A 9,925-nucleotide genomic window follows, 5' to 3' on the forward strand; every position below is an offset into this window, starting at 1 on the left:
ATCACCCAGAACAGCAACAGTAAAAACGACATAACTCACTCTACACTTCTCCAAATGCCCTGAAAGTTTACAGGCACCTCAACCACATCAATACCTACAACTTTCATGTTTTGAGCAAAAGCCAATTCGGCCTCTAAGCCTGAGATACAAAACCGGACAGAAAAGGGGGTTGAAGAACCCTAACTTTTCTCATTTCACTCCAAACCCAAAATTGGTTTTATCACTAATTCACACCTACTAGAGTCTTTATAAGCCATTGCCAATCATCAAAAATAGCCACAACATCCCATTCATATTAAACCACAAAATTCCTCAAAAATATAAAAACTTCACCAAATCACTTCAAATCAAGAAATAAATCACACATTCCATCACTCAAGCCACCATTAGGCACAAAATAAGCATCATTAGATATAAGAGGATGTTCAATCATCACTTACCTAGTAAACAAGAGAAGAGGAGTTGTAGACCACCTTAGCTCTTCCAAAAACTTCACCAAACTCACCACTAACACTAAATGGAAAGATTGTATGGAGTGGAAACTAGTTGGTGCGATTGATTTGGATGATTTGAGCTAGTGGAAAGCTTGAAGATTGAAGAAGTTTTCTTCCTTCTTGGCAAGAGAGAGGGCCGGCCACAAGGTGAAAGAAAATGGTGATTTTTTGTGAAATTTGTAGATATGTAACCAATTTTGGTCAAAAGTCAAAAAAAGTGAATAGTGTTCTTAAGTCAAAACCAATCACCAAGTGACACGTGGCACTTCATGAATGCATTCCTATCCTTTCTTTTCTCTCTCACATCAATCATTTCACACACTCTATTTATCTCTTAACACCCGATAAATTTTACACCGTATCCGGAATTTCAACCTAATTGGCCGAATTTTTCCGAACTTTTCGCACTAGTGGGTCCCACGTCCATAATATATTCTTAATTTTCTAAAAACTCTCCAATACTAGAAAAATCATCTAAAAACTTTAATTACTCATAAAATCCACCAAGAAAATTTTCCTAGGCCAGAAAATGCAGAAAACATGCAATTAAAGGGGAAAACCCTAGGAAAATTATTAGGGCAATACGGGTTCTCACTTTCGGGGCGTCACATAATTTAATAGAAGAAACTCACTCAACTGAATAAATACTCCAAAGTGTTGCTCTAAACAACAAACTTGCAAACTTCATCAACAAGCACACAAGGTTAGCCACAAAAGAAAACTACTATTATAAAAGCATACACTACTAAAGAGCTCTCATAGATTATACTAACCAACACTTATGCAAAAACAACTCAAATTCATACTCATATCCTAACTCAAATTCACTCTATCATCTGCACTCTATCGATGACCAAGCAACTGCTGATCTAAATATTAATGCTAATAATAAGAGTAAAGAACCTTTTGACAAGAATGCAAAATCAGCCACTTACAAGAAAAGCAAAAAACATCTTGAGAACTAAGTGACAATGCAAGCACTTTTAAAACTACTTTTGTCTGCCTGTATTATTACTTCATTGTTTAAACTCTTATTTTTTTCAATATATTAAGATTCACTGTGTTGCCTTAGTATGTTCAATGAATCATAATATGTTCTCTATACATAAGTTGAAAATAAACTACTCCTAGAGTAACATTGAAGATTAAATTAGCTTGTACAATTGATTGCTATAACTATCAGATGCATTAACTGCATCACTATCAATATAATATCCATCTGATTTTACTCTATATGATTTGAATACTAGATTTACTAAGGAAAAACAGATGCATCCAATTACAGAACATTCATTCATTTTCTATTTCAACAATAGCATTCATTATTACATATTCATACAATATTAACACACATTCTTAGTTGAATACAATTTCCTACTATACTGTCATTTAACCAAAAAGTAGTAGCTTTCATTGTCATAATAAATCTAATATTCATTATTGTGATAGCCCCACTTTCTCCAAAGGCGAATCAGAGGGGTCAGCGGGCCGCTTGCCCAACTCTCGTCAGAATTCACTACAATCCATAACAAGAATTACTTAAAATTTCTAAACTAATCAAAATAATATTCATTACAGCTCAAAATAACATTTACATACATCCAAAAGCTATTACATAGGTTCGCGTACAAAAGATTCATCATTCGGTGTCTATCTTAATTACAACCCAAAAATATATACACTACAGTAATTTCTACTAAAATAAAACTTAAAGTCTCTCAAAACATTTCAACAGTATTCTTGAGCACTCTCGGATCCAAATCCTATTAAGAAAAATAAAACGTGGGATGAGCTTACGCCCAGTAAGCATTCCAGCTAAACAGGCAAAATAAGATAATAACACAATTTAACATGTAAGCACGTTTTCCCAAATAATATAGGTTCAAGTAAATCGATACTCAACTTTAGAAACTGGTAGTAGAGCAATTACTTGTAATAGGAATCTTTCAATGTAAAATACTTGATAAACAATAACATTCATGCTTGCATTCAATCATTCGTTTAAGTAAATACAAGGATGAATAATAATTTAAACATTAAAAGGATACGGGGCTCACAGGGAGCAACATTCACCTTATAACTGCCAATAAACAATCCCCTACATTTTACCACCTTATAACCTCCAAACTCCCACCTTATGTCCTCCGAAAGATCAACAATCCCCTCATTTAACATTCACCTTATGCCCTCTGAAAGATCAACAATCCTCTCATTTAACATTAAACATTAAACATTGTACTCAAGGCCTTTCGGCAAAAGGTTTTGAGCTTTACACTTAACATTGGTAAGTTATAAACCCAAAATTGTCTAGCTGATCCGACCTCGGAAATGACGGGTGTCGGATAGGGTGCTAGCATAGGGTTAAACTCAGTTCAGCCGATGTGGTAAAGTACACATCGACCTATATTCTTGCACATTTATCATGCATTCATGCAATGTAAACATGCACTCATAGCAAATTAACAAGACAAGAAAATCACAACAGTCATTCACTTATTAGCATGTCATTCAAAGGAGAGCACTTAAACAAATAATAGTATTTTCTCTCAAGTCATGCATAAACAAATAACATGCATTGGAACACTCACCGACAAAGCAGAGTAAATCAAATGGTCCCACCAAGATTCTCCTCGTTTTCCACATCAAAACCTATATTCAAGCAAGTATGAAATTTTAAGATTCCAACTAGAGTAACTAAACAAAGGAATGAATGATCGAGAGAGCTACTAGAGCGACTCGACTTCGAAGCGACTAATGACTCAAAAGAAATTTCAAAAGGACATAAGTTTTAAAACCTACGTGAAGGTGCAAGTTCAAGGACATCACCAAGACATGTTAGGTTTATGATTCAAGCAAGGTGTGGCTTGAAAAGAATGTTTCTCTGATAAAAAACTAAGAGCAACAATATATACATGAAAAGGGTCCAATTGTTGGAAACTTCCAGTTTTTGACAGTGAAAGATAGCTACTTTTCACTCCCTTTTAGTAATCGGTTTACGACCAAATCGACGCACAACTCTACTATTATGTATTGACAAATAGTACAAGTGATTTCAAGTCCAACCTATCACGAATTGAAGGCGAAACAAGGCCAAAACAGCAGCCCTGTTCCACACCCGAAAATCAGGAAATTCAACTCAAAAGCCAATCAAAACTCAAGTTTTCTTCAAGTTAAATGCATGGTTTTCGATACAAATCAGTCCACAAGAGGTCTAGCACAAGTTTGAGCCAAACTTTCATCAAAACAAACCAAGAATTGAAGAGAAATAAACTCAAGAAAACTGGTCAGCATGCATACATTTGGAAACATAATTTCAGTCCACTTTGGCTTCTAGTTTCACCAATTAAACTTTCTTCAAATTGCTCTAACTCAACACATACATCAAGACTAATGAAGTACCAAGTTTCCCAAGCAAAAACTCACCAAGATACATCATAAAGTAAGCTAGAAAAATTGGAAATTGCAACAGCATAACAGGCGGCCAGCAAGCAACCAAAACAGAAAATTTCCACCTAGTTTTCTTAACTTTACTCCAACAAAACTACTACTCAAACACACATACATAACATCCACTTCTAGGTAAGGTTAAACCAAGTTCCTTGAGCACAAATCCCACCAAAACAACACAAAAATCCTCACAAAATTGAAGCTAAAAAATTCGGCCAGCCCAAGCATAAATTCCAACTTGTGATTGTTCAATTTTTACTTCATGTGTACCAAGTTAACTAAGCTTACTTTAACCATGATTCTCATGCTAACACAACCAAGAAAACCTAAAGAAATCATCACCTAATCCACCTAACCATACATCAAACACATAGAAGACATAAACATAAACCCATGATCCAAGCTTCAAAAACAAGAACCCAAGCCAAGCCATCAACAACCCAAGTATCTAGGTTATCTAAGCACCTTAATTACATGCATACCCTACTAATTTAAAGCATTAAAATTCATGATTTGAGGTTTACCTCAAACTCCTCAAGCTTTGCAAGTTGCACCAAGAACTCCAAGAATCACCTCTCAAGTAGCAAGCCAAGGTTGGGTAGAATATAGTTGAACTTCCTCTTGAATCTTGCACTAATTTTCCAAGAACTAGACTTAGGGTTTTTGTGAAGTTTTTCCTCTCAAGAGGTTTAGCCAAGAGCTCAAGACAAAAGGGCTAATGTTTTGTTAAATGGTAAAGTTTACTTAAGAAGCTAATTGTCCAAGTCAAAGTGTTGTAGGGTGATGACACTTGGCCAAATTTCTACCTAGCAAGTTTTTCCTAATTTCCTTCCAATCCTAGTAGTTTACTTAAGTTCTAACTTCACACCAAAACAATTAAATTTCCTAGGGTTTACTAGACATAACAAAAATTAATTCTCTCAACTTATTTTTACCAAAGTTAAATAAGGTAAATAAAATAAGGCCCCAAAAATGAATCATATCTCAAATGCTTAAAATAATTTAAATGCATATAAATGGATTAAAAATGAAAACATAAAACTTAAAATTCAAAGTTCTCATACTTATTCTTTATTAAGCACAATAGTTGAGGATTAGCAAAAAATCATGCAAGTTTAGACTTTAAGGTTTCTAGACTTCAATGTTACATTGAACAACCAATCAGAATTTCATTCAAAGATCTTTGCATAGTGATATGACTAAATTTTCTAATAGAAAGATTATTCTAACTAATATATCTTTAAACTTGCACCACAAGGAAACACAAATTGAAATTATGCTTTATCTACTTCCCTTTGTTTTGTGTAGTTATTTTTTTTCTCTATATATGTTAGTAGGATATTTCCTTCACTATCACAACTTTCAATCCCCATTTCGATCACAGAAGAGAAAAAAAATAGGTTTTTCTAGAATCACTATCTTTTCCAATATTATTTACAAATTACTTTCCTTTACTAACTACAGTTTTTCCCTTTCTATTAATTTGTAAGCAACTAGCAATGGCATATAGAAATCTTGAGTTAACTGATATCAACAGCAACACGATTAATTGGAGTACAATGTTTCAAGTGATAGAAGCTACTCATACCTTAGCATCCAATAGAAGAGCACATGAAAAAACTATTGAAGATTCATTCTTGTCAACTCATAAGTATACTTTTTAAACAAAAATACTACTTTCTTTTTACTACTTATATTATATATGGCACACATATAAAATCATTTGCAATGAACTTACAAAAAAAAAAATCTGTACGGCGAGTTAAGGCTCAAGCTATTGTCATTGTAAATGATATTCCACTTATTGAAGAAATGTTATTACCATTTAAAAATTATCACATCTCAAATGTTGCGCTCTGCTTTAACTATCAAGCATCTGTAACATACTAATATTCTTATTATTGGATTCTCGTCAACAACACTCACATTAAAGAAATTATTGAGCTTGAGGATGATACTATTCTAACTTACTTTCCATTAGACAATTTCATCCATATCTAACTCCATGCAGATACCAATAGATACATTAGTATCCTAATTATAACTAATCTGTTGAATTATAATTGCTCTTGTTATACCTACGAATTCATTTTACCATATTTCTGCTACAACAATCCTTGGAATTATCATCTTTGCTTTCCCAATTAGGTGCATTTAAGTGCAAGGACAGGCAATTCTAACAAGAGAATATGTTATAATTGTGACAGCCCCACCTTCCCCTAAGGCAACCAAAGGGTTGGCGGACCGCCTGCCTAACTCTCGTCGGGACTACGGATCCAAAACATACGTAAACCCTACCAAACGCTCAAAAGAACTTCGAGAAAATAAACATTAATAACCCAATTTAGCTAAACTAAATGATACAATAGAACTTTGATACAACGTTCCAACAAAAAATCGAAACAAAATGAAAGTGCAGCTGCCACGTCACAATCCGGCCGAGATCGGGCCGGATATCCGGCCGGATTCATGGCCGGATTGGAGGCAGTAGCTAATCTCAAATGGGATCAAATTTCCCTGTCAATCCGGCCGGCTATCTGGCCAAGAACTGGCTGGATTTGCGGCCGGATTCTCCTGCAGAAATTCCTGCCATAAATTTTCTTTCTTCTTTCAAATTCCGCCCTCGCCCGACCTTACCAACAGATTCAGATAACATTCAAATAACCATAAAGACATGCAGTACTCAAAAGATATACGTAGTATACACTTGCTCACATATATACATTGATGTCTTCAACAATTCTATGAAATACAAATCAAAAGTTTAAGCCTTATACAAAATACACTAAAGTTTACAGTTGCCGAGGAGCTTAACAAAATTATATACATCTACTAGCCCACCGCTCTCTTCCAAAATTCATGGTTTCAACATTTTGAATCCTGTAAGGAAAACAAAATGACGGGAACAGGGTGAGCTAAAAGCTCAATGAGGTACCAGAAATACACATAGTCAAATATACACACCAGATAAGGAAATAAACAAAGACTTCAAATAGAAAGGATACAGGTGATTCTCAAGAGCCAAATTCCCCTTTTTCTTTTCCAGAGCTTGATCAAATAGTAGTTGACACTCCGTCAACTTTTAAATAAAGGAACCAGTCCAATAGAGCACCACTTTAACGCCAATTCCGTCCACCAGACATACCCCTCACCGAGCCCGAACACCTCAACAGAAACAGAAGTGGTAATACTCGAGTATACCGGAAATCCAGAGTCTCCAATACCTAAAGATTTCCTAAAGATAGACTACCGTAGTTCGTTATCTAATCGACCAGACCCTTGCTGGCTTGACTAGAGTAACTAGCCACCGGTTTTGAGTTCAAAGGTCATAGAATGGTCGTTAGACTCAACCCTCCAAACGATATCAACAGATACAGATAACAGTTTATAGATAACAGATTCAGACTCATACAGTGTACAGGAACCAAAATGAATAGATGAGAGAAACGAGTGTGATCAAGTACACCCTCGTTTCATACAAAACATACAGAAGTCACAGATAAACTAGATAAGCAACAATTTAGGGGAGTAGTACACTCACCAGTTCAAGCAAGGATGCTTCAAAAGTTTTCAACCAAAGTAGGGCTCTAATCACCGAGAAACTCTAGAATAACCAAGGTAAACAATTATGGTTCCCATAACCACAAATCCAGTAAACGAAATGCCTAAATGAGGCTCGACTACAAGTCATATGCCTCTCCAAAAATGTGACTTTTGAGCAAAAAGATATCAGTTGGTCCTAAGGATACAAACAACCCCAAAACCCTTCATTTCTACCAAAATACAACTCTCAACTTAAAAGAACCAAACGGCCTAGAAGATTGGACAGCATTTCCCTTTAAATTCCTTTACTTTTCCATCCTACAATCAATACCAAAACTTATCTCAATTCAGCCACAATTTCAGATATAACTCACAAGCTATTTAACACCCCTAATTAGGGTCTTAATACCCTTTACATATAGCCAATTGATAGCTCCAAAACCAACCACAATCAAGCCCCAAATTGAAACCCTAAAACTGAAATTTTTCCCACAAACTGAAATTTTCCGTAAACAATCACAACTAACACATAAAAGCTTCATTTTACACAATATAAAGCTATCATTCCATGGCCTACCAATAATTATCATATGAGGGTAGAAAAATCACCAATAAATCTGGAATTTATCAAAACTCTCCCTTAAACCATGAAATCTCCCATAAAACAACATATTTAGCCACTACAAACCACTAATTTGACATTATCAAGAACAAAGAGGAAATTCCTAAGCAAAGTACCTTGACACCTCAAGAAAGATGATAGCTTAGGGTTTTCCCTTCACAAATCCCTCCACCAATACCTTGGAATCTCCTTAGCAAAAAATTTTATGGAGTGGTTTGAAATTTGGTTGGTTAAAATTCAAGATTCAAGCACAAATTGAAGTTGAGGAGTTGAAGATTTCTCTATTTTCTTCTCTCAAGAATCTCAGCCAAGAAGGAAGAAAATGGAGTAATTGTTGGTCAAAATTAGAGTTTTTGGTAAAGTAAGACACCTTGGTCAAAAGTCCAACTTCCACTAGTTACGTGACACGTGGCACTTTTTATGTTTAAACCTATCTTCTTGTCTCTCAATGGTAATCTATTTAGCTAACCTCTAATTATTTCATAACACCTAGTAAAATAATCCCTTTTATGCAAAACTTCACTTAATTGTCAAAATTTCATCGCACTAACCGTACTAGCGGGTCCCACGTCCTTAATACACTTCCAAATTAACACTAACTTATACTAGAAAAATATTTTTAAAAACTATATTCACTTATAAAATGTCTAGAAATTTAAGGTAGTAAAATAAAATAAAGAATGAAAAGAAATAGAATTAAATGATATAAAATAAGGAAATTTTACGGGTCCTCACAATAATCAATCAAGAGTGAATAAAATTACATTAATAACTTCAATGATCCACTCAAATTTCCTTTAACTCGCTACTAATTGTAATACTTTTATCAGAAAAAAAAAAGCAGTCATCCTTACTCTATACAATAACTTCCAAATAAATGAAAGCAGGCTCCTCACAACAAATGATGAACCATTAATCATCTTAGGTGTGAGGCTAAAAACTAGCACTAAAAATCTTAGGTGTAAGAATCTAAGTGATGTTTTCGGATGATTAAATAACATAAATTCTAATGAAACATCACATCCTAAACTACGACTTTCTATTCAGATCTCTCCTTTAAAACACAAGTCTCTTTTGTTGTTATGGTCAATCCTTGCATTCATGAAACAATGGAACTTTATCACTAGTATTCATTCAAGGCTATTTATCTTTTACATTAAACTGAAAAGCAAGAAACCTTCTTGTATTCCTAACTATTACATTCAATGACATAAACATTTAAATACCTACAAGTTTCACAACAATATTGCTGAACTAGTTCAAATTATTGATAACAAAACTTTTATCAATCCACAAGCCTAGCTTCCACCAGTTAGTAATAGTGCAGTAACAGAAACTCAGAATTCTACAACCTCTAACATTCGTAAGAATCTCATAATTTCAGTATAATGCATTCCTCACTATAAAAAAAATTACACTTATTATTCCTATGTTAATAAAGGAAAATAACCTGGATTAAAGGGATGATAGATGTTAACCATTCACAAACAAATTTTTAGTATTCAATGTGTCCTAACTACCATGAAACTAGTGACTTTGTAAAGACATGAAGAATAATATGTTAATCACGCCAAGTCAAAATTACTCTAATACCAAAGTAATCAAAAATAGCATTAGCTTCACCACTTTCCACTACCTACATTGATGAGAATTGAAATATTAGCATAAATTTGCAGAGCAAGCATTGTTAAAAAGATAACTAATGCTACCGGTACTACAAATGCCATAACTTTGGGGCATGAGACAGAAAATTTAATGTCCATGACTTCTACACAACTCCAACAAATTGATAATCAAGTATAAGGTTATTACACAAATA

The sequence above is a fragment of the Coffea eugenioides genome, chromosome 6, assembly GCF_003713205.1.
Source record: "Coffea eugenioides isolate CCC68of chromosome 6, Ceug_1.0, whole genome shotgun sequence".
Lineage (NCBI taxonomy): Eukaryota > Viridiplantae > Streptophyta > Magnoliopsida > Gentianales > Rubiaceae > Coffea > Coffea eugenioides.